General features: G+C 38.2%; 1 long non-coding RNA gene across 1 annotated transcript in view; it reads left to right on the top strand.

Annotated features, from left to right (window-relative positions):
- Positions 1-27,310, top strand: part of LOC142829995 (uncharacterized) — a 297,656-nt gene that overhangs the window by 135,281 nt on the left and 135,065 nt on the right. The window contains exon 2 of the long non-coding RNA XR_012904998.1: positions 21,167-21,266. This is a non-coding gene — a long non-coding RNA (uncharacterized LOC142829995). The remainder of the gene's footprint in view (positions 1-21,166; positions 21,267-27,310) is intronic.

Genomic DNA, 27,310 nt, shown 5'->3' with positions numbered 1-27,310 from the left:
GTTGCCAGCAGCAGTTCTAGATTTGACAATGTATGATTTTACCATCCCTAGGAGACTAACATGAGTCTCTTTTAAGTTCCACAAATACCTTTTGCAGTTCATATTTAATTCCAGTAAATCTCTCATTGTTATATCCCATAGTTAATTTTTTACTAGCCTGTTGTAATCTCACCCCCTTTTTAAAATAGAAAATTATGGGATTTAAGTTACCCACTCACTGCCTTAGTACTCAGTCCTGTGAAGAGCTCACTACCCTCACTGAGGAAAATAGCAATTACCTTGCAGAACTTGATGCATAGTGCACATCTTCACAGAAAAATCTTTTCTGAAAGGCAGAAATCCAAGAGCATATTTTAAAGTTTAAAACCTAGTTTAATTAAGGATTGCAGTCTTTTCAGCTACCGTTTTTTAATCAAAGTTTGCCTTTTTCAATTTTCCAGACTGATGATGCAGCACATGGAGCTAGCAAATCTTTGTGATATTGATTATGAAAGTGTTTAAAATTGTTTTCACTGTGTCAGGGATCTGTATGATTACAATTTGTGGCATCTTTATGCACCAACAAAGGGCTTGACTCTGCAAGGTTCTGACTACACATAGAAACCAGTGTAGGTTAAATGTTCAGCACTCTGTAGGATTAAGCCCACGCCATTTTAGATCAGATGTATGTAGGACAGGGAAAATAAGTATAAGCTACAGGTGGAGAAGTTAAAATGTATTTATAACTAGAGGAGATACTATCAATGGTACATAGCAATTTTACAAACAGAGAATCTACTAGCTTTTATGGACTGCAACCATTGCAATGGTTTTAGAGGCTAGTATAATTCCTTTGTCCACTAATCCTTTATCTTATTTGTCATAACCTGGTCCTGCTCTGTGGATAAGCATGAGTCTCTTGTGATGGAATCCATCCACTCAGTCCCAATGTTCCTAAGCACCCTGGGACTGGGTAAGGACAGATCAGTTCCTAGCACTTACTCAAGTATGTTACTCACCTACAGGCCCTATGTCTAACCCCAGAGTCCAGCTGTAAGACCTAGAACCAATGTCTCAGCAATCTCTCTTCCCTTGGTGCTTAAATGGCTTCACTCCATAGTCTACCTGGTAGTGGGAGCTTTCATTTCTCCTATTTTCATCCATCAGGAACAAATGTGGCAATACAGCCAGGGTATAGATTCATGGCAAAGGAGCTTAAGAACACAGGCACGTGTCCCTCTCTTTAATAATATAAGGGTTACTGTTCAGTAGAAATTAGTAAACTCCCTCAGTCTATCAGACCCCCTTTTATGAATCTCTTCATTCAGTACAAGTTCATTAAGAGATAGACAATGCCTCAGCCTTCATTTTTTTTCTTCTAGTTCCAGCAATGAAATTTATTCTCTTGGGCGTGGTGATGTCATATTACAGAGGGCCTGACCCCTCTTGAGAGAGAATGGGACTAGTCCGCACTGAGTAATTAGTTTACTTCTAGAAATGATGATTTAGCTCACCTGGGGTCAGCTCAATTAACTGTTAGGTCCACCTCCCTTCGTGTATGTGTTCAGACTGAGAAGAATTCTAGCCTCTCCTCTCCTAATAGATGTCTATCAAGAAACAGTACATTCAGAGGTAATAGCCTCTAATGGCAGCCATCTCATTTTATAAGCAGCTTCTGGCCCTTTGATTGTTCTGTCCCACCTTTCCTCACATAGATTCCAACTGCATATGTAGTTTTCTTCCTTTTACACAGTAGATGGTCTTCATAAATGTTTACAATTATGAATAGTGTTCATAAAACCAATGAAATTCATATTGGACACTGATATAGCTCCCAAACTGTCTCAGTGTTGACAAAAATAGATTGATTTGAGGTTGTGAAAACTTCTGCTGTGAATTTTGTAGTGTAAACCTCTATTTCCAGAAAGTAGTGTGTTTGCAGCCTAAAGTTTAATTCCTACCAGAAAATCGTCAGTCACGCTAAATAAGCCACGGAAAGTTTTATGAATGGGTACCTCAAGCTTCCAAGGTCCACCCTTCCTAAATGAACCAAATTATCTTAGCTGATTTGATCCCCTTTGTTAATTGCATACAACAGATTCACCATTCCACACCTTTTTCCCTGAGTTCAAACACATTAATGATGCTCAATTTTGTAAACATCTTAGTTGGGATTGAGAGGCGCAGGGACTTTGCTCATTTGGGTCATTTGCTTAATGGCAACTGTCATGGCTCCTTCCCCACTCTGGCATGATAAATGCAGAAGTGGGGGCCAGCAAGTGTACCCCAAAGCCTTATCTACCAGGCTTTGGTATAAAACTTCCCCCCAAGATCTTAAAAACCTAGATCTTGGGAATAAAACTTCCGCTGCCACCACCCAAATGTGATAAAGAAATCAGGGGAAAGATCATTTGGGAAATCTTACCCCTAAAATAAAAATCAAGGCACACAATTAACCACTGCCAGGTTAATAAAAAGAAAAGAAAGAACTTTTATTATTACAACAATATTCCTGTTGCAACCATAATGACTAGATAGGGAGGTAACAAAATATACTCATGGAGAAACTCCATGGGCCTAGAACTTAGTTACAAAGAAAAGCCAAAACATCTTTTACACAGTGCCAGATCTCAGATCCCATACCCAATCATTAAAACAATAAAACCTAACGAGACTACCTAAACTTTACCCTACTTACAGAAAATGAAGAATGGTGTCTTGGAGAGAGAGAGAGACATGCTTGTCCCTCCTGTCGTTGCAGAGAACTCACTCAGAGAGACAAAAGGGAGAAAGGAAAAAAACCCAAATTCCTTTGTCCCAGTTTGAAAAGTCCCACCTACATTCTTATTGGTCACTCCACCTGGCTAGGTGTAGTTAACCCCTTAATCCCCAGGCTGCTGGCTAACCCTCATAATCATGACAGCAACATTTCAGGAAAGACAGGAATGCACTTGGGCTCAATGCTTGAACTCAACTAGGTTGAGATTTGAGTCATGTTATTTGTTTATTTATTTATTTAGAACTGGTGCACTGCTATCCCTTGTGTCAATTAATGTTGTGAGGATATGGAACATCTGACCGGTCAAGAAAGGAAACAGAATAAGTCTCTCTAGAAGCTAATAGACATACCAGCAATAATGTTTCATTTTAAAAATAATGCTTTGAACTTGGGTCTATGAAATTTACAATTCCTGACTCACCATTATAATCCTTCTGATAAAGGTACAGTATAGAAAAACTAGTTTTTGTCAGAGTAAAAAATCAAACATGATTCCATTGAAAACTTATTTTTCTCCCTTATTTTTACCAATCAGTTTTATGTTTTATGTATATGTATGGTGGTCTAATTTGCTATGTTGGGCACTGAGATCAAACTACTAACCAAAGATGGCATTGTCATTATGAGAAAAGCTTATGATCTTTTCCTCCCATCTATACTTGAGCCAGTTTCAAACACTTTCAAATGTATTGTATCATAAACTACTCCTGTGAGCAAGCATGTGAACTGCAGAAAGTGAATGGTTATGATTTTGCAATGGATGATTACAAAAATAATCTTATGAGAAATCCTTCTATGTAACGCTATTATCTGCAATATATTAATACTTTCTGGAAAATCTGGAGATTTCCAAATTATGAACCACCATGATTTCCCAGAATACATTTTTTTCTTCCAAGAGATTCCTCCATTTATTTGCATCCTACTAAATTAAAAAGTGCCCATTTACTATCTCTGAGCTCTCAGACATTCATGACAGAAGTTACTAGAAATGGGAGAATAATTTTCTTTTTTGAGAATCTTTTCGGTATCATTTTTTTCTCGAATATATAGCTAGATCATTTCAAGTACTTATTAATCAGAAATTTTAAACCCATGTGTAAATTTTCTCAAGTGATCTGAATTAAAGAGATCACAAATCTTCAAATAAATGAATAAATAAATAGGTAAAATGAGTCTAGTATATGTAGTGTTTCATGTCTTAGGAGAGAGTCTACACAGGTGCCTGTTGAATGTTTCAGAACACTTTGGGGAACATCAATATTCCTTTTCCACCCTAGAGTTGGTAGCCTGCAAAAGTGAAGGAACAGGGAAAGAAACATATGCAAAGAGAAAACCCGTCCTTTCAGTCTTGCTGTTGTCTGCAGAGTAAGAACCAAGCAAGACTAAACAGAAAGGAAGTCCCAGTGTGACAGCCCATATTGAGTGTCTTTTGACAATCTGTACTAATCAATATTGCTGCAAAACTATGCACACAAGCACTGCATTAACAACTGTTTTCTTGGTTATCTCAGTTTAGATTGTGGTTGAATGTGCCTAGCAGGATGAATATATGCCACTTTAGTTCAGTGTTCTTAAATTAGTGGTACGAGTACTCTTAGGGATACTTGAGAGAAGTCTGGAGGTATGTCAACACAACTGAAATTTGGAGAAAACTGAGCTTTATTATTTTTTGTACTTTTTACACCCAAACATTTTTACTGATGCCCACCTATGATTAAGTTATTTAAACAAATGTGTTGCAATGGTAGATAAAAAAAAATGATAAGCACCCCCTTAAAAAAAAGTACCCCTCATATTTACAGTTTCAGATGCACAATTTTTAAGGGGGTACTTTATTTAAAAAAAAAAAAAAGTTGAGAAACACTGCTCCAGTTCCTCATTCTGTACTTTCAGATTCAATTTCTTCAGCAATCTTTTAAATCACCTAATCTGTGAGAACAATATAAATAAAAACCATTTTTCTTCATAATTACATGGTTACCAAACTTAAATTTCATTTCATTTTTCTTTTTCTAAACCTCTATCTTGCAATAATTTGCAGTATGTTTCTTCATTATTTCCCCTTTTACTTCTCATATACATGTGGCTAGTCCCAATTCCTACATCCTTCTTTCTCTGCAAGGTTATGTCTATATTGCTGGTTTTTTGCGTCAGAAGATATGCAAATTGTTCTCTCATTTGCATATCTTCTGCCAATCCTTTTTGCTGAAGAGGTTTTGCCTCTAAAATGCCCCGTGTAGATGGAGCTATTTGTCAGAAAAAAACCCTTTTGCACAAGATTCCTTATTCCTCAAAAAATGAGGTTTACAGGATCTGGTGCAAAAGGGTTTTTTTTCCTGACAAATGGCCCCATCAACATGGGGCTTTTTAGTGGCAAAACCTCTTCTGCAAAAAGAATAGGCAGAAGATATGCAAATAGAAGTGCAATTGAGTTATGTAATCTTGTAATGAAATGTACATCTTCTACTATGGGTGTGTGTATCTATATCTAATGTATAAAGTATTCTGCTAACTTACTTGTTGCAGGGTAATCAAATGCATATATAATGTAGTGTAAAATATTCTGAATTTGTTCTGAATAAGAGTTGAAATTCCATGAAAACAAATTGAGATCCACTATATGAAATGAAACATTCAAATAAGTCATATATGGCAAACACATTTTACAATGTGTTGATAATCTTGGCAGCAAAAGCATTTACTTCAATATATATTCTATAGATATTCAGGGTATTTTAATTGTGGTTGGTTTAATAAATCTTGTGGTATTATTTCTATTTCACAACTGACTGCATGTATTTCCTGTGATCAAGAGAAGGACTTGAAGAATACACTTGGGATTTGAATATCTCAGGAAGATAAGAAGAACTAGGAAAACTTAAACCTTCTTGCCCCACTCACCTTCCCCAAGAGAAAAATTAATTTGGTGTATTTTTTTTGTGATGGTGCAGAATTTAAATACAACATCTCATAATATGCACACAAAGTTATTATGCACGCAGAAGCCTAGTTTTGAAGAGTATCATGAGAACTGTTTGGCTTGAGTTCTGGGGACTGCTGTGGTCCCTACCATATTGAATCATTTCATCCCCTATAAACATATATCAGTTACACTTTGAATAATCATGGACGTATGTTGAGTTTATCTACAAGTGCTGAATATGCAAGCCCACAATTGACTTTCTACAAACACAAAACAGTTATCCACAATTCATAGAAAGAAAACATACATATGCATGGCTGAGTAAAGCAAATGTATTTATGTAGGTGAGCAAATACACATTTTTGTGGGATGTTGGCCAACTCTCCTATTGATTTACGTAGGCTGTTTTCAAAGCATTTTGTGGGCTTGTCTAAACAACACATTTATGTGTGGTAAACCAGGCTCTACTGCACATCAGCTTGCCATGCTGCAATGTCCTGCATCGACGCTGCTGTGGCACATTGAAAGTCCTGGAGTGCAAGAGTCTGTAGTAAGCCAAGCTACACTCCAGGCATTCATTGCACTGCAGCAGTGTTGATACAAGATGCTACTGTGAAGCAAGCTGACATATGATCAATTCACTCTCTGGCTTGCTGCACACTAACTTGCCATGTAGAGATAAGCCATGAGTCTGGTTTGTTTGATAGGGTCTATATTTGAACTGCAATTACATGTAATAAAGCACTGCAATGTTGCTAGCCAACTAGGTGTGTCCTGAATATTTCAACGATTATATCAACATGCTTCAAAAAACGTAAGTAGTCTGAGATAGAGGCAAATCCTGCTTTCAATAGGGGCTATGTCTAGACTGCAAGCCTCTTTTGAAAGATACTTTTGAAAAAGAGCGTCTAGACTGTACTTTCTAAAAAGCAAGCCACTTTTTCGAAAGAGAGCACCCTGGCAGTCTGGATGCTCTCTTTCGTAAAACGAGGTTTTCTGCAGTCGAAAAAACTACTGCGTTCCTTCTATTTACTTTCGAAAGAACGCAGCAGCAGTCTAGACACAGGGAAGTTTTTTCAAAAAAAGGCCACTTTTTTCGAAAACACCCTGTAGTCTAGACACACCCAGGGAGTGTACAGGAAGAAGGACTGAATGAAAGCAGAATAGACACTTCAGCATTTAGCCCATCTATCCTAATTAATCCTGGTTTTAATTTGCAAAAGATAAGAATGCAGAAAATTAATAAAACAGTCTCAATCTACATAGAAATCAATGTAATCTCAAACTGAGATTTGAAAGTAGGCTGGTTTGTGTTTCAACCCAGTCACCAAAGGACTGTGTGAGAGAGTCAAAAGTGAAAAATCTGAAATTCAAAGCATTAACACATCCTCAGGCTCAACTTGAACATGAGGCAGGCTCAGCAGCCTCATGCTCAAGTTATTAATACTAGCTCTGTTTCAACAGCTCATACAGATTAATTGTGAAATCAATATTTTACTTAAAAATGTGTGTGTATTTTACCAAAGGCATTCTTTTAAAGAAAAAGTTCAGTGTTTGTTACTGACTGAAAGGGGACTGCCTTCTTTAGTGTTTTATTTTTCTATGTTGATTTGGAAAGGCAGCATGACTACTCTTTTGATCTCTATTTCCCAAGTCTGAGATGCTTCCCGAGTGTGTAATTCAGGGTATTTAAGAAGTATGACCCAAATGTACCCTGAGGCTTTTGGCACCATTACCTGAATCCAGCCTTGCATTGGATATGTTATCTCACTAACTCCCTTTTAATTGGTACAGTTTTGCCTGGAGCAAAATGGCAGTTCTTCATTTGATAATTTTGCAGATCTGGTAGCATTGATTGATTGACTCAATTCACAGAGGGCATAAGTTTGTGTTCATGTGGTTTGTTTGTGTATTTGTGGTTTAATCTGGATTGCAAATTTGTCTTGTGTCCATTTGTTTGGTTAATGGAATATGTTTTCAGGATGATCTCCAGTTAAATTAGGAGTAGTAAAGCCACCATTTGGACAAAAGAGCTCAAAGAAAATGAATAACATTTTCAGGAATCAGGTCCTTCAGCTGAGCCTGGGACCAACTAGTAGAACTACAGCTGAACACCTTGATTGACCAGATGACATGACAGTCCCAGTAATGCCTCCCAGCTAGCTCTCAGTAGTAGTACTATGTCAGTGGCTGCTCAAGGCTTATTCAGCAGGTGTGACCACTCATGTGCCTTCCCATAGGCATCTGATTTGCTAGGCAATGGGAGGCTCTCTCTACCCAATGATAGAGCTGAGCTGGCCCCACCCCTCCCTTCCCTGCCTCCAACTTGTACGTGGGTTTGCTGTGGCCTGTCCTTAGTATGGTTCAGGAAGGATCCAGGGCAGATGGGAAGACAGAGTAGCAGGGAGCCTCCCTAGCAGCCCACCCCTGAACCTGCATGGAACATACACATGGTTCAAATTACAGTCACATAGGTTCTCCCTGCTGCTGCAATAGCATTCTCCAGCACACTGGCTGAGGATTGCAAGCCCTGCTCTGCAGAGACCACTGCACCCAGCTTGCTGTGTCCCTGCTGCTGCTTGTTGGTTTAGCTTCCTCCCTGCTTGGCCCCTCACCCGTCCGGTCGCCTTCCTTGCACTTTGGTCCAGGGTGGGCAAAGTGGTCTTCCTCTTTGCTTCCCCAACCTTCTCCTCCTTTGATCTCTCCCTGCTTGGTTGGCTCTCCTCACTTTTGCTAATGTGTGGACACCTGGTGGGTTTGGTTTCATTTTCCCATCCCAGTTGCTACTGAGTCCAGTGCTGGGGTCTCTTCTCCGCTTGCCCTATCCCCACATGTGCTCCCCATAATCCCTCTCCCCTTTGCTAGTGTTTGGAGTCGTTATCATGTGGGGTGTTATCTGCCCAGTCCCCTCCCCTTCTTGTTCTCTCTCTTCATGGTTCCTGTTTTCTGTGCCCTGCACTGGAGTTGTGTGTGGGGAAGGGGTATGAGGAGGTGGGGGCAAGAGGCAGTGAGGAAGGAATGGGGGAAGGAGGATGAAGAAAAAAGGGGATGAGGAATCGGGGTGGGGGGAGCAGGAGTCTGGCATGCAGTCCCTCAGCAGCAGGTGGGTCTCCCTGATTAGGCAGGCCCATCTAACTCTCACCCTGACAAGCCTTGACCCCCTAAACCTGGACTCATCCAAACCCATACCACCACCCCACTGAGCCTCAGCAAGCTGCACCTGGACCCCCATCCTATGAAGTCCCACTTCCCCAGCACTTGGACCCCAAACCAAGCCCCCTCCCCTGACTTCTCCACTGAGCTCAACCAGAGTTCCATTGCCCCTACACCAGAACCCCGCACCAAGTCCCTGTGCTTCCAGATCTCCACTGAGTCACCAAGACTGTCCCACACCCCGATCCCCCCATAATAACCCCCTCCACACTTGGATCATGCTGGGCTGAACCTCCCCTGCCATACCTGGCACAGAGGGGCGAGGCCAGCCCTTATGCTGTCAGGGTCAGGTGCAGCCTCATTGCCAAGTTCCTGTTCTGGTGAAAGCTGGGGTTTCAGGGTGAACCCCCCTTCCTCAATGCAGCCCGTGGCCTGTGATCCCCTCTGCTAGAAATGTGAAGATCAGGAGTTTTCTTAATGGCCTTCTTGTCACAGACTTCCAGTGTCACCTTGGACCCATCATTTAAGGCTTGGTCTCAAGGGGAGTTTTTCTACTGATTTAAAAAAAAAGCAGCAGCAGCATATAATGAACTTAATTATTCCGTGCCTCACTTTCTCCATCTGAAAAAAAGGGATAATAACAATACTTGCCTGCTTCATAGATGTTAGATGTTTTTTGTTAGATGTTTTGATGTTATCAGATGGAAAGTGCTGAGAAGTGCAGTTTTGCAAAGCGTTTCTTACCATTTCAAAATCTTTCTGTATTATTCATGCAGTAATCACTGCTCCTGGGTTCCAGGATAATTTCAGTTTGGGACTTTATGGGATGACTCTTTCTCCCATTGCGTGATGCTGGAGTAATTTGCCAGAAGAGGCAGGGGTAGTGAGAGCAGGGCTCCACCCAGCCTCCCCCATCATCACTTTTCAAAGGGCTAGTCAAAGATGCAGGTAGGCCAGCCAGCCTTATGTGTGTTTATGCTGCCTTCAAGGGGCTTATAAATGAGATGTTCTGGAGGGATTGTCAAGATCTTCTGACCTCTGACTACTAGTCCATACTCCTCATTCATGTGGGCAATAATGATGCTGGGAGGTATGATGCCCAGCAGATCAGAAATGACTACAAGTCTCTGGGAGTACAGGTGAAGATGTATGAAGTGCAGGTGAGGCTCTCTTTGATCATTGTTCAAGGAAAGGAGACAGGCAGAGACAGAAGCATCAAGGAGGTGAATTCTTTGGTGTGAAGATGGTGTTTCCAGGAAGGCTTTGGCCCCCAGGATGCTGTTCCAGGGGGAATGGTTGCTAAGCAGAGATGGGGCCCACTTATCAAGGAAGGGGAAGTGTATGTTTGGATACAGACTGACTAATCCAGTGAGGAGGGTGTGACGGACCGGGCCGTGTCTGGGTACAGCTGAGTGCGTCCGCTCACAGCGAATTGCTCAAATCTGGGGCTCCTGACAGCCCTCAGACTGGTGACCTTCCCAAACAGACCACAAACCAGTACCACAGAGTGCTTCAGCTGCCTGCCTGAAGCCTCATGAGCAAAACCCCTCCAACACCCCAGCAATATCCGTGCCCCAGATGGCCCCGGGCCTCAAACACAGGTGGAGGGTCTTAGAACCCAATCCCACCTACCCTGAACAAGTTCTGTCCGGTTCCAAGAAACCAGCCACAGAGCCCTGGACAATTTACCCTTTGGTCCTTACCCACAAATCACGCTGAGCCAATCCTTTAGCATCTAACAACTAAAGGTTTATTACCACAAGGAAGAAAAGCACGAGGTTAAGGTTGTTAAAGGAATAGTACATTACATGCATCGAATCTCCCAGTTCTCGATGCAGGCTCTAGCAGAGATATTACAACCACTGGCTCAAAAGTCCTTGTTGCTCATCCTAGGATCAGGATAGGTCCACAGTTCTTTCCGGCTATTCGATCCCTGCATTGCTGCCTCTGGGATGAAGTGCTGAGCTGAGTACCAAAAAATGGAGTCCACCACATGGCCTCTTTATACATCCTTCCTGGTCTCTTCTTGGCTGCAGCAGGTCCCCTGGCTAGCGGCCTATCCCTGTGCTCCCTGCTGGCAGCCCTCATTCTTTAGGTGTGTCCTTGGCCCATTGAGTGCCATTGTCCCACAGGGCCTCGCTAATGAGCATATCCGTAGGCTGGGCTCTGCCCAATGCTCAGTCACATACAGAGAAATATTCAGTATCCACACAAAGTACAGATTTCTAACTACACACACAGACATTATACAATCACATGAACAGTGTACATAGGATTAGCAGACAGAAAGCTTCTATTCAACACCCCACATGGCCCCCTTTTATACTATTTTTGGGGTCAACACTCCCATCAATGGGTGCAACAGTGATCTAGCTGCTTCCCTCCAATTTGGTAACGTGACAGAGGGTTTTAAACTAAGATTGACGAGGGCAGGTGAAAAAAGCCTTCAGGGAAGTAAACATAGCAACCCAGAGAAAGGCCTATCACAGAAGAGATAACAAATAGACAGACAGAGACAGAATTTGGAGGTGAAATCAAATCAGAGTCTTAGTTGTCTGTATACTAAAGTGAGACGTATGCGGAATAAGCAGGAAGAACTCATAATCTTAGTAAATAAACACAACTTTGACACAGTTGGCATCGTGAACACTTGGTGGGATCATATGCATGACTGGAGTACTGGTTTGGAAGGATAAAGGTTGCTCATGAAGAACAGGCAGCAGGGAAATGAAGAAGGAGGTATTGTCTTATATATTAAAAATGTAGATACTTGGACAGAAGTTGTAATAAAAATAGGCACAGACTTGTTGAATGTCTCTGGGTGAGAATAAAAGGGGTAAAAAATCAAGGGTGATGTCATGGTAGGGATTTATTACAGACTTCCTAATCAGGAAGAAGAGGTGGATGAGGCCTTAAAAAAATTAGCAAAATCATCCAAACAAGGCTTGGCAGTGATGGGGGGGGGGGGGGGGGGGGACTTCAGTTATCAAGAAATCTGTTGGGAAATTAGCAGCAGCGCACAGATTATCCACGTTCTTGGAATGTATGCGGGACAATTTTTTAATTTCAGAATGTGGAGAAAGCTACAAAGGTGGGGGGGGGGACTTTTCTAGATTTGATTTTAACAAATAGGGAGGAACTTGTTCAGAATTTGAAAATGGAAGGCGACATGAATGAAAGTGATCATAAAATGATAGCATTCATGACACTGAGGAATGGTAAGAGGGAAACCAGCAAAATAAAGACAATGGATTTAAAGAAGGCAGACTTTAGCAAACTTAAGAGCTATGCTAGATATTTAAATATCTAAATATGTACAAGCATAACTATAGGAGTATACAAAAAAAAATTCAAACTATGGTATCCTGAAACAAATTCAATAACTGTGCATTTCTGGATTTATTAAAAAGAATAGCTCCCTTTTCTTAGAAAACTTTAGTATTTTTAGTTTTCTTAAAATGCAAATATATTTTGTGATTTAGAACCAATTACATTCACAATATTCAGTTACATTTGAAATTCCATCATTATCTTATTCCTTTGTGTTTAAGTACCATAGCTCATCTATTATGTAATATTACTTCCTTCATTACTCAGAGAGCAAATAAACTGCAATAAGTACTGCTGATAAACAGAGTGAGTTAAGAATAGAATTAGAATGTTTTTCTCCAGCTAAAACAGATTGGTAAAGTTAATGCATTCCTTTTCCTAGATATAGCTTATATTTTTGTTTGAGGTTAATTTTAATAGAACTACTAAAAGGTTTTAAATCCTTGCTTATTTCTTTTTATTTCAAAGTGCCCACTCAAATCTCCAGGGTCCAAATAAATTGTAGCGCTTTTCCTTTTATAGGTTATAAATGACAATGTGACACATATTAGTAGTGAACAAACTAAGTAGTGTGAAAAGAATTTTATTTCACTGAAACTGACTTTCCATTGCAGGAGTTATTTTACATGACTGATGGTCCTGGACCATTTCTAAAAAATACTTAACTGATAAAGGGATTCTTTTGCATCAGTCTGTAGACCTGATACTCCAACTATGATTATAAATCTCTCCCCATAACCATCTTCATAGTCCTTAATTTTTTCACCTGCAGAAATGGTCTTGGCATCCCCCATCCCTTGACATCATGAGAACAGAAATAGGTGAATGCTAAGTGCTTTTTAAAAATGTCACCCCTATAGTGTGGTGGAAATGAAATTGTGTTGTTATAAGATGGGGATGTCCTTTACTGTTCGCACAAGCACATATTTTTTCTGCCTTTATGTATGCTGTAGGTGCCTATGTAATTTCTTCTTTGACCTATTTACCCCATAAACTCTTGAATTTGTGCTTTGAAACTGTTTGCTCCACATTCTCAGAACCTTAAAGGCTTTTAGGACAGGATAAAGATCACTTTCTTTTTAGAGGAGAGATCTTTTCTGATGTTTTGGTGTGGTACAATATTTAGGAGGGATGTGAGGCTTATTTTGTTTTCTCCTTCAGAAATTAGGTTTCCGCAAGGAAAGATAGTCTTTCCTAACAACTGTACTGGTGATTGCCATTAGGAAAGACCATTCTTCCTATGCAGCCATCATACAGCTTGTTCTGGTGATGCTCCAGTGGCAAATTGTGGAAGAAAATGGATGCACAGTATTTCCAGCAGTAGAGATTTAGTCTGTCTTCCTGTTATCCATGGGAACTATGGGGTCTTCCTCTTACCTTCAGCCATGATGGCACTGGGTCAAGCAGCTATGCACTGATGGCAACTGATTCTCACTGGTTCCTGTAGATGAACTAGCTGTTCTAAAGGGGCAACAAAAGTTTCTGGTTTCAGGGGTGTCTCTGCTGTACACAAGAATGTAATCTTTAGGACAAAATATTTATGGTCTGAACTATTTTTATATATTGGACCCTTCTTAAAAAATTCCATGGAAGGTGGACTTTCCAGGATACACTAAAAATCATACTCCTCTCTTACTGGCTTCCAATTTTTGCAAGCACCCACTTCTTACTTTCCTATTTTATCACCATTTGAAAATACTTCAAGTGCATATAAATTAGAGAGGTAACAAGCTAATTTAGAGAATTTCAACTTGAAAAATATTCATGAAGATTTCAAACTGAGTGTCTGAAAATCCAGGTTGCAATGCTTTGATATTAAGATGCCTGGTGTTACCCAAATACAGATTTCAGTAAATGCAATACACTAGGGCTATGTCTAGACTGCAAGCCTCTTTCGAAAGAGGCTTTTTTGAAAGATACTTTTGAAAAAGCCTCTTTCGAAAACGAGCGTCTAGACTGCAAGCGGAACTTTCGAAAAAGCAAGCCGCTTTTTCGAAAGGCAGTCTGGATGCTCTCATTTGAAAAACCATTGTTTGCATTCAAGAACGCCTTTTTTCGAAAGAGCACTTTCGAAAAAAGGCGTTCTTCCTCGTAAAATGAGGTTTTCCACCGTCAAAAGAAAAGCAGCGTTCTTTCAATTTAATTTTGAAAGAACGCGGCTGCAGTCTAGACGCAGGCGAAGTTTTTTCGGAAAAAGGCTACTTTTTCGGAAAAAACCCCTGAGTCTGGACACAGCCTAGAAAGCCTAAAAAGGTATGGAAAACATTATTGAAGTTTGGCAGTATATAGCATATTACACTGATTATATTTGAGATTATGGGGGAAATCAATTAGCTTGTATGGTTGTTCACTGTTTGTATTTCTATCTGCAACACAGCCATACTAGCGAAGAACTAAATTATACTGTTACAGATCCACAACATAGTTATTTAGCAGACATATTATAATATTTATTTATAAATGTATTATATTGATCACATCTTCTTTTACTTCTTAAATTCTTTGATTTCCACATTTTTCACAAATATACTGCATTTTTATATCCACATTTACAGCTTGATTGTAAAAAAATAAAATGGCTTCTGGGGTAAATTATGATTTTTCTTTTCTTTAATTTGTTTTTGTTGTCTGTTTGTATATCCATTTGTCAGAAAACATCTTCAATATAGAAATCCGTAATTAAGACTGTGAAAATGAAATAAATGTTTTGCTTTCTCTGTGTATTATAGGGCAGAAAGAGGGGATTTACATTAAGTTCCAAATAATTTCATCTCCAAAATATATAGACTAGATTAGAGCTACTCAGGAACCTGCTGTCGGAATGGTTTTCTATTGGAAATCACTGGGGATGGGTGGGTTTTGGATTAAAATAATCCGCAAATATTTACATTTTGGAAAAAAAATCCAATTTGGAAAATTAAAATGTCTGCTCCCAAATTACCCACCTGAAAATCTCTTGTCTATTTTGCTTCTTTGCAAGCAGAAAAGTGAAACTGACAACAGCCTTCTAAGCAACAAGCTGAAAATTCTTTTCTATTTTCTAAATATTTAATAATTCACAAGAAAGGAAATTCCAAGTTTCTGACTTTTCATTCTGATTGTGGATGAAATTATTGTCATGGGGCATGCTGGACATGTTGATTAATTTAGTGGAGTATCGGGACCAAAAGTATTAACATAACTTAGTCACTATCCAACAGTGACAAGGTCCAAGATTTGGTATGTAGAAACCTCAGTCTGCTTGGTACCATGGCAAATATATCATTAAAATTATTTAAAACATTCTTAACTATACAGAAATAGTTAAGGCATTTGAAATATAAAGTACTAAATAAGGCTTTCATTTTATGTTTTTTGTTCCTGATCTCCCTAGCTGGAGAGTTATGGAGGAAAAATCCACCTTGTTTGACATTCTATTAGATACCAATAACTATCCTTCTGGAGGGAAAAAGAAAGACATTAGTTGAGACTGGCTAGAGCTGTTGCTGTTAAAGTCTGATTCCATTTAATCTCCAGTGGTTTGGGTTGTACTCCTGCTGGGTAATGTGACAATGTCAACTAGATTCCTTTCTCTGGCCCAGTTTGATCAAAACATCCCTCAGGATGAGAATGAAGTTCTGGAGTCCCAGATAATATTGGCAGCGGAAGTCCTGATGCTGATGCTCACTTCAGTAACTTTCATCTATTCTTTCTGTTTTTGTTCCAAAAAGTTTTTCTCTAAGGAACTAGAAAGAGAGTGACAGGTGAAATATTCCACCACTTTTTGATTAATTTCTGATTCTACTACTTCTGTTTGTACCTAGCATGATTTTAACATAGTTCTTGAACCATATCAGTAAGCTCTTTTGTTCAGATTAATTTAGGATTTTTGTCTCTTTTTTTTCCCCATCATAATTCATTATTGTGATGTCTTATGAACCTTCACATGCTTTCTATAGTTGAGGTCACAACTAGAGTAAATCTGTAGGCTCAATTATCACAACAGATGGGATTTCCATTTTCTGGCCAGCTTTGCAAACATACAAAAGAAGCTTATGGCATTTTAAGCCTTTGAGGAACAACAAAAACTGTCCAGTTTTAAGTAGAAACATGAATTAGAAGTAACAAAGGAATTGTACAAAACATTTCCCAACCAGAAATGTTCTCCTTAACATTTGAAAAATGAAGACTTTGGAGAGTTTATGAAAGAAATCAATTTCAATAAGGATCCTTTTGTGTGAGTTTAAATTGAGGATTTTCTTTTCAAAGATGTACTTCTATGACTTAGTTTATAGCTCTGAAAAGCATCCTGAAGCCTCACACCTCCTTGATCCTGACTCAAGAACCTCTTTACATTTTTAAACAAAGGGTCTTTTTCCTCAAACCTAAATATTGTACAAAATTGTATTTCTTAAGATAGATGCTATTTCTGGACCCAACGGGTGCTTTAGAGAAGGGAAAGAGTATAACTATGTGGCTATTAGCTTTTTTTTAACTAAAAAGTTCTTAGATTTATATACTAGTGTTTGCAGTACATTTGCAATTTGCAGTTAGATTCCTATCAAACGTTGTAAAAAAGTGTTTGATAGGATAGTTATTGAATCACAATAACTAACATTTATATACATCTTTCCAAGCATAGTATAAAAGCAAAATAGACTATTAAATCGAAATAAAAGCTACAAAACTTTATTCCAAAACAAATACACTTGAAGGTTTTAGTCTAAGTAGATACCCTCATCTATGATAAATTTTGGCTTGTCCCAGCTGGCCGAAAGCAAATATTCCTTAGGAATTTCTGCAACTACTTTAAAGATATTAAATTAAATGCATATGCAACTAAAACATAAACATTTCCTTACTATATTATCTAAACAACATTTGAACAGAAAAATTTTATTTCTTAATGATCAGTAAAGGTAGAAGTATATTTGTAATAATTGATTGTAACACCAAAATTTATTCATGCTATTTTTGCATCCATTTTGTTTGCTTCCTGCAATAGTTATCTTACTGTAAAACTTGGTAGCATTTTCTTCAGCAATTCAGAGGATGTCCTTTCAGTTTTCTTTCTGCCAGATGCCATCCAGCTAGCACTTTAGTAGCTAGCACTTGGAAGAGATTTTTTTTTTTAGCTATTTAAACATTTAGTACATATAGAAGTCTAAAAGGAACCAGAGCTTCCTGGTTCCTTTTTGAGAAAAAAAATCTACTCCTGATATGAGTAGATATCTGGTTCAACCCGGGGCTATGCCTTTCCCCACTGTAGTTAAGTCAGAAACACGGATTTCTGTTGGTGAGACACTTCTGTTTCTGGACAATAATATCTTACATCAGTGTTTCTATACCACAGAGATCTCAATGGCAATCAGTGGTCTTGAAGTCTTGAAAATGTTGTTACAACATGTAGCAAAAATATTCGTCCCGCCACCCTCGTGCACACTTATTCTTAGAGCTGAGGTATTCTCTGTCAACTTCTTGAAACAAAGAAATAAAAAAAATATAGGTTTGCCATTTTATAGTAAAAAGGCAGTCATGACCATTCTTTGACTTTAAGTAAAGGGTTGGAATGTCAAAGGTTGACACACACTGTTGTAAATCAATTTTTGTGTTTTGAGTTAGTGGAGCTTAATATGCTATAGGAATGATGTAACCAATATATCTTGGGATATATATGCACACACAGGAAGGCCTCTTCTTGAATAAAATGTGGGAATTTTTTACCTTACTTAGAATATTCAATATATAAAAGCAATTGACAACTATGAGACCATGTACAGACACAATAATACAATTTTTGGATTTCATTTTCACTTTCAATAACCAAACCATCCTCCAACACAATTGGGCTGTATTTCACGGTAAAATAATTTATGATTTACTAGGTTTGGGTGGGTAGGGCTAAACTTTGTTGAAGGAGCTTTCAAATGAACAGTGATTAGTTAATTTTAAAACATACTTTAGAAAGGTGCATACTTAAAGAGGTTACAACACAGTTTGGACTTGTCTATATTAGCCAAGCAGATCACAATGTGATTCTGGATAAAACTGTTTTTAAAATCATTCAGTCTATGCTGTTTAAGTACAATGGAAGACAGGGCTTCTGAATTATCATAGTATTATACTTTTCTTTTGTCTGGAATTCAGTGGTTGGTAACTGATTACACACATACACAGACTGTTGCTGGCAAGAATAAGTGTAAGGTCCAACACTGGGTTCTCAAAGTACAAAAAAACCTCTACACAGGTATCTGTCAAATACAAGTAGTTTATTTCCTGACAGCTAACAGCTGCACCCCTTAACTAAAAGGACAACATACTAGGAAAAGTAGCATATCTTACATCCCTTCAGGATCCCATGTCGGCTGCGGATGAAGTGGGAGACTGTCTCAGCTTCCAAGGTGCCGGTACCCAAAGTCAATCAGTGAGGTCCAAATTGCTGTGCTCTGGTGCAGCCTTAAATACAGTTTTCTTGCCTTGTTTTGCAGTTTGGAAATTTCCAGGGGTTACTCATTACGTGCTGATGTAGGGCTTTGCTGATAGTTATCGATCTGGTTCTGATCTGGTTTTATTTGTTCTTTTGCCTTGTATACCTGATCAGTACATTAGGGTAAACAGGATTATTTATTGTGTTCTTGCCCTTTACCCTTATCTTATACTTGTTCTTGCTATACTCGCAACAATGCTTATCTTAAATGGTGTACGTTCCGAAAGACTTTCTTCTGGCTCATCAGATATAGAGAAAAGGGAAAGGGGGGAATGCAGGCCTCACCACCCCTAAACTTGCACATACAAAATTCTTCTGCAATTAACCCCCCTCCCCTCCCCACACACACACTTTCACCTGTTTCCTGATTTCTTCTGCCCCACCTTTCATCTTCTTAGAATTTATACTTCCTGGCATTCAACACTTAGATTAGAAAATGGCCTGTTAGAAATAAATTTCTGATGCTTTGGCCATTAGTCCAATCTACATATCACCACATTTCACCTTCTCCTCCCCACTGTGTGTTTGTTAAAATTTTTCAGTTAATGAATCACCAAGATGGGATCTATAGTTTGAGAAGCCATACCTTACACCTGTGACACATCATCTTTTGCTAGATAGCTTTTTTCCACATTAGCAAATTATTTTTAATGGCTGCTAGAGTATGCATAAATGTTAGTCTCCTAATTAGTGATAGAGATTGCTAGAGGAACCAATATGGATAAATCTGAGGATGACATAAAAGTCTGTCTAGCAAGAATAAAGAAAGTATTCAAGATGCTGCTTTGTTAGATTTTTTTCCAACAGTTGTCTGATTTTTTTGCATTTTCTTTACACTGAATGTGAGAAATACTGAATATAATTTCTGAGAATGTGTACACACATTGGCAAAGTGCAGGATGCTAGTGTTATTCCACAAACTAAACTGGTTTATGTAAATAGTTAGATATGGACGTCAACCCGTTGATTACCATATAGAAATCAAAGCAGCTCACCTATTTAGATCTCCAAAACCTTCAGATACTGGGTTAAAGTAATAAGCCCAGCAATGTTATAGTCCCATGAGTGTTAATTTCACAATTGCTGTTTTCCCATTTATTTGATCAACACTTAAGTTTGCAGAGAAGAACAATAATTGCAACATTTGTTTTTGTAATTGAATAGAGCTTTAGAATTGCAGCATCATAAAAATAGTGGTTAAACAGACTGAATAATCAAGTTTGCATCAAGAAAGGAGTGCTGGCTATTGACTGTCTGATTTATTTTGGAAATCACAGTTGTATTCCATGGTCATTCACCTTATTTCAGTAATTGCTTATGGAAGCATATTGAAATACCATTTATTTATTTGAAAGGTTATCTATCATAAATAATCCAAATGTAATTAAGCAGTAAGGAGAGTCCCTGTCATGCGGTCCCATCAAAGGTTTGTTTTGCTATATTTGGGGGCAAAGAGGACACTCTGACGTGTTTCAGTGAATTTTTTTTTAACTGTCCTTTTTCTGATGGAGAAATGTTCCATGAGAAAATTTCTGATCCACTCTAACTAATGTCCAACCAACTGTTATGCGTAAAGTTAGGATAGAATTCTAATACGTTTCACTATGGAACTGGGGAGGAAAGAGGAAGATAACATGTAGAAACCTGATGTGTTCCTCCTCCTTTGAGATGGGCCTTAAGACACTGATTATTTTTGTCTCCATTTTACTGCTTCCCTTATTCTATGGGACAGTAATTCACATTCATACAAATCCCATTTTTTCTTTTTATAGAGGTGTAATTGTTCCATAGTTAAAGATTTTAAATTCTGATTTTCAGTCCTAAAGAATATGCTTTCCATTTCAACTTGAAAGATGTTGCTTAGAACATAGTAAATAATAACAACACAATAAGCAAGCCATGTTCTGATACAGCCAATAGAAGACAGTGTCTTTGACTAGGTATAGCCAATGACTGCCTTGCACTTTTAAGTGGTGGTGGGAGGTTGGCTGGTTTGCCAAGTGAAGAAAACAGTGCTTTATGGCTGGGGGAGGTGGAGGTGAAAACTGCTGTAAAAGAGGGCAGCATAGTCATTGACTCATCCCCTGGGAATGCAGTGTTCTAAATGGGGCAGCTCAGTGCTTTATGTCTTCCTTTTTACATGGACCCAGGCAGAAAAGGACTCACCCTCTCTCTCTTTTAGGTGATAAAATAACAGGTTTGGTCAACATCTGCTTTCGGCATGATGCTAGTAGCTCCATTTTTAGGGGGTAATGGAAACAATTTTCACCTTTCCACGATATTGACTTGGCTGCAGTTGGATTTTTTTTTCTTCCCCTGCAACAGGTTTAAGAAGTGCTCTTCATGCATGGCATGACAAGCAGTAGACCATTCATCACAACTCATTATTTAAGTGTAGGGTAGATATCCAATGCAGGTATTCTATTAGGAACATGCACAGTGACTGAATAAATGGCTTGCTGTGCAGTAACTGGAGTTTGTTGAAAGCCTCATAAGGTTTTTTGTTTTTGTTTTTTGTTTTTTACATCACCAGACATTGACTAGCATAGCAGCTGTAGCTCGGGTTTCAGCCTGCAACTTCAACATGATGTTCCAAGTCTGCCAAAGACTGTTGGAATCTGCAAAATAGAAAGGTAAGTGGTAGAATTGAGTTCCTAATATTAAAGAAGAACTTAGGAAAGGGCATGTGGGAAGGATTGGCAATAAAACCTGTTTTAAGTCTTTATCAAATATTGCATGTTTGTCTATATATAATGTGTAAAGCAGCAGAATGTATCATACATTAATTTAATCTCCTCTCCCCCTTTTAAAAATATGACTACTAAAGATGGTTATTATAGGAATCTCTCTAGTCCAGCACCCTCAGGATATGATGGGTTCTGAACCAAAATGTGACATGATGTGGTCATGAGGATCCCTTGGGATTAGTTGTTATGCTACTGACACCCACCTTGTTCTCTGGGACTCCCCACCACTCTGTCCTGATTCTCTGGACAAGGCACAGAGCTGGGGTAACTGCCTCTCCTGAAGAGAAATGCAAACACTGACCCACTTCAACTCTGGGAGAATGCAGTTCTAGGGCACAGCACCCAGGAAACCACCCCGGAATATGATCAAAACCCCAAATAAAAATGTCTTTCTCTGTGTAAGAGTTTTACACAATAAAGGCTTATTCAAGCAAGCACCCTTTATCAATGAAAGGAGGATATGCACATTAATTGTCCACCTGATCTCCACCCCCACAGGTAATAATTATTTACTCTGAGCTTGATAGTAAACAGAAGTGATTTTCCTAAGTATAACCAGTAGGATTTAAGTGGCTGCAAGTGAAAACAGACAGATCAAGGTAAGTTAGAATCATAGAATACTAGGACTGGAAGGGACCTCAAGAGGTCATTGAGTTCAGTCTCCTGCCCTCATGGCAGGACCAAATACTGTCTAGACCATCCCTGATAGACATTTATCTAACCTACTCTTAAATATCTCCAGAAATGGGGATTCCACAACCTCCCTCGGCAATTTATTCCAGTGTTTGACTACCCTGACAGTTAGGAACTTTTTCCTAATGTCCAACCTAAACCTCCCTTGCTGCAGTTTAAGCCCATTGCTTCTTGTTCTATTCCCAGAGGCCAAGATGAACAAGTTTTCTCCCTCCTCCTTATGACACCCTTTTAGATATCTGAAAACTGCTATCATGTCCCCCCTCAGTCTTCTCTTTTCTAAACTAAACAAGCCCAATTCCTTCAGTCTTACTTCATAGCACATGTTTTCTAGACCTTTAATCATTTTTGTTGCTCTTCTCTGGACCTTCTCCAATTTTTCTACATCTTTCTTGAAATGCAGTGCCCAGAACTGAACACAATACTCCAGTTGAGGACTAACCAGCGCAGAGTAGAGCAGAAGAATGACTTCTCGTGTCTTGGTCACAACATACCTGTTAATGCATCCCAGAATCATGTTTGCTTCTTTGCAACGGCATCACACTGCTGACTCATATTCAACTTGTGGTCCACTATAACCCCTAGATCCCTTTCTGCCATACTCCTTCTCAGACAGTCGCTTCTCATTCTGTATGTATGAAACTGATTGTTCCTTCCTAAGTGGAGCACTTTGCATTTGTCTTTATTAAACATCATCCTATTTACCTCAGACCATTTCTCCAATTTGTCCAGGTCATTTTGAATTATGACCCTATCCTGCAGATTAGTCGCAACCCCTCCCAGCTTGGTATCATCTGCAAATTTAATAAGTGTACTTTCTATACCAATATCTAAATAGTTGATGAAGATATTGAACAGAGCCGGTCCCAAAACAGACTCCTGCGGAACCCCACTCAGTATGCCTTTCCAGCAGGATTGTGAACCATTAATACTCCCTGAGTATGGTTATCCAGCCAGATATGCACCCACCTTATAGTTGCTCCATCTAAGTTGTATTTACCTAGTTTATTGATAAGAATATCATGCGAGACTGTATCAAACGCCTTACTAAAGTTTAGGTATACCACATCCACCGTTTCTCCCTTATCCACAAGACTTGTTATCCTATTAAAGAAAGCTATCAGATTGGTTTGACATGATTTGTTCTTTACAAATCCATGCTGGCTGTTCCCTATCACCTTGCCACTTTCCAAGTGTTTACAGATGATTTCCTTAATTACTTGCTCCATTATCTTCCCTGGCGCAGAAGTTAAACTGACTAGTCTGTAGTTTCCTGGGTGGTTCTTATTTCCCTTTTTATAGATGGGCACTAAATTTGCCCTTTCCCAGTCCTCTGGGATCTCTCCTGTCTCCCATGATTTTCCACTTGAAGGAGTCCTTTGCTCCTTTTCTTGCATTTTCATTAGATGCAGAGAATGGATTCTTGCTCATTCTGAGGCATTTCCAACAGTTTGGTAGGGTCCTATGAGTTAAACAGACACAGGGCTGGTAAAGTCATCCTTTCATGATTTGGCTTCACATGAGGATTAGAGCTTAGGTAAAATCATCCATCAATAAAACCAGCACCACCAAGGCACTAGTTACTCAATATGTATTACTCAAACAGTATTTCTCAATATGATAAAAGGGGAATATATGTGTAGCTCAATTTAAAAATATATTTATATTATAAACTACTCAGAATTAAATGAATTCAATATATATTTAAACTCTCGGAGGAACTCATTCTTTGAGTCCTTACAGATTTGCCAGTCATATATGGTCTCATAGTTAAAAATGAATAATTATACATTCATTGCATATTTCTGATGAGGTCCAGAAGATGGTCATTCAGGACAAGAAGTAATTTATGTGAAATATATTGCAAAGAGTCAAATTAGGTTTGTGGATGCTATTTCTCTGTAGTAGGATTTTTGGTGGAAGCATGAGTCCATGTGTGTACATATAAAATTTTAATATTAAAAGTCTCCTTCTGCCAGGTAGACCCCGTTTCTTTGATTGTCTCAAAAATATCAAAGTAACTAATCAAGTAGGATATATTTAAATGTTCTCTAGATTGGCAATTTGTTGTTTTAAAAAGATTTTATGACATGGTTTCAGACATAGTTTTCTGAAATGCTTTTTACCAACATTATGCACTCTCCTGATATGCTGATTGTTCTACATTAATTTGAAATCTTGCTTATATAACTTTTTCCTCTGGCATTCAGAGATATTAACTAGGTACACATTTTACCCTTTTTTACTTTCCCATCAACTTCTCAGTACTACTCTTACTTTATATCGGACTAAATCTCTCCTGCCAATTCTTTCCCATGTTGACATGGAAAAATCCAGTTATATTTCATAATTCTAGGAAAATCAGCTGTTAAAACTTTATTCTTTCTACAGAAAGAAATAGCCATAGCTCTAAACCGACACTCACGTGTCTGTTTTAGAATCCTACTCACTGGTGTTTCCATGATGATACTAGTACTATTAACATAATTAGGTTACCATATAGAAAAGGATTGTAAACTTTATGAAACTATGTGAAGCAGTAGAATATATGGCTTCATATGTAGTAGATATATTCTCCTATCTACAATGTAGTTAACTAATATCCTACTAGTACTGGCTGGAAAAATGTTAAGTTCAAATGAGCATTTTAATCGTTTCTCTTAATGTGGTACCCAAGAATGTGGTCACATAGTAGGATAGAACAATGGCAGTCATGTTGGCTGTGTCTAGACTGCATCCCTTTTCCGTAAAAGGGATGCAAATTAGACACATCGCAATTGTAAATGAAGCGGGGATTTAAATCTCCCCCGCTTCATTTGCATAAACATGGCTGCCGCTTTTTTCTGGCTCGGAGCTTTGCCGGAAAAAAGCACCGGTCTAGATGGGGATCTTTCTGAAAATAAAGCCTTTTTCGAAAGATCCCTTATTCCTTATTGTAAAATCCCCGCTTCATTTGCAATTGCGATGTGTCTAATTTGCATCCCTTTTACAGAAAAGGGATGCAGTCTAGACACAGCTGTTATGTATAATTAACAACAAAAATGAGGGAATGTAGTGGGATAATGATTTAATGCAATTCTGACATTTTCTCTCACACATACAACTACCTTATTTTCAGCCCTTGCAAAAACCCCTCTTGGGATATTTTTGTCAAGAGTAGTATTTGATTTTTTTTTTGTAGAACGCACAGAACTCAATGAAAAATCATGTTTATACTTTACTTGGGTTACAAGGTTAATGAGATCTATAGGATGTCTGTCTATATCATTTAATCACTGAAACATTACTTATGAACAGAATCCCTTGTAAGGAGAGACCTGAGACTGGAATAGCAGAAGCATTGAAAGTCTGAGATTATGATGATGGTTATTTAGTATAGTATAGTATAGTATAGTATAGTATAGTATAGTATAGTATAGTATAGTATAGTGCCTGTAGATGTTCACAGCATTCTAGACTTAGCAGAAGTATACAAATCAAGAAATGAGACCCAAGGTGAACTTAAAATTGACAACCTGTGTGGGAAGTATATTTGCACCATCAATATAATGCCCATGTAAGCTATGAAAAAGTGCAAAAAACAACAAACAAAAATGCAACAGCAAAGATGGGAAACAGAGTTAGAACTAGTATCAGCAAAACCACCTTTTACTTTTCATCTCAGAAACCATTAGATACATTTTAGTAGTTTTATGCCTTTCTCTGAAATATGAGGCAATGGCCATCGTCAAAGCTGGGATTCTAGACTAACTGGATCATTGTTCTATGATGGCTGTTCATGTTCCAAAAAGTAGCTAGATCAACATGTAACTTAAAAATTAATTTGCTGCAGGCATAATATTTTACAAATGTGAAGTACTAAAATATTCGGTAAGTTTAGAGAACTTACACTATTAGTATTAAAATAATAGCTATTATTGTTGTTTTGATTATTGTATAGTTAGGGCCCTGCAAATCCAGATACTCACTTTATAGCCATGAATATCCACATCTGCAGATGTGGATGTAGATATCTGTGGCTCATTTTTGCAAATTCAGATGTGGATACAAATTTTGTATCAAAGCAGAGCTCTATATATCGTGTACTTAAAATCCTTTGGTGAGGTAGTTCTTCTTGTTTGTTTTTGTTTTTGCTAGAAGATAATGGCACATTGGTGTCTTTCAATTTAGCCAAGTCAGTAATGTTCCTGAAATGTAGTCCTTCCATAAACTCTCTTCTTTGGTTCACTGTTTTAAGTCATACCTCCCCATAAGCAATAGTTCCACTTCCCTATTAGTACAGTAGCAAAAATGTATATTGAGTGTCTAATTCCTACAATATTTTATTTGAACACTGAAATCAGTCATGCTAACCAAATGTCATAATACATTAATTGCTTCTATCATAATATTGGTTTGTCCATTAGTTTATGAATAATAAGGTTATGTATAACTTTATTAGTAAAGCAGAATTAATCCAAAATAAATGTCAGTAGGACACATTTTGATATTTATCTTTTGTGTTACTACTAGATGCCTCTGCCATTTGTAAAATTTGTATTCTTTAAATTGTACTATTGCATCTTCTTGATGCAGCAAGACTAAATTCTAGTTCACACCCACACTGGTTACAGGACAAAGCACATTATAGAGAATAAACCAGTTCCTTTATCTATCAGTCATGCAGTTGTCCTCTTCTCTAACTGTAAGAATTGTCTTCTGGTATTGCATTTTTAATAAAATAGCATTATATGATTAAACCTACAAATTCAGCTGTTTTGTTGAGCACCACATAAATCACTAATAAATGGATTTTGGGTGTGAAAACACCTCCAGTATCTGTTTTGATGGGATTATTTATAGCTGCTAATAAAATCACTGAGACCTATATCCATGTACTATTGCATACTCTAGAGGGGAAGATATACAAAGTGAAAATGTGCAACATATTTTACTTGATTAGCTATAAATTCTCAGCTAAATTTCCAGGTGGTGAAAATAGGCTTTCTTGATGTATTTCAGGAATAAATCCTTTATATCTGATTAAAATGCAGATGAGTGTCATAAACTATTGTAATTTGAAAGGGTGGATCTCTTGATACAATCTGCTCCCATCTGCTTCAGGTGTAAAGTTGAAGGAGATTGCTACAATACAACCAAAATCAATTTAGGGTCAGATTTAGCCCCCCAAGCTGAATATTGAAGCTGAACCTGCCAATGTGTGTGTTTGTTTTGTTTGCTGTTCACTTACAATATTT

The sequence above is a fragment of the Pelodiscus sinensis genome, chromosome 1 (assembly GCF_049634645.1).
Source record: "Pelodiscus sinensis isolate JC-2024 chromosome 1, ASM4963464v1, whole genome shotgun sequence".
In the NCBI taxonomy this organism is placed as follows: Eukaryota; Metazoa; Chordata; order Testudines; family Trionychidae; genus Pelodiscus; species Pelodiscus sinensis.
The sequence above is the reverse complement of the archived record's forward strand: the minus strand, read 5'-3'. Positions and strand labels throughout refer to the sequence as shown.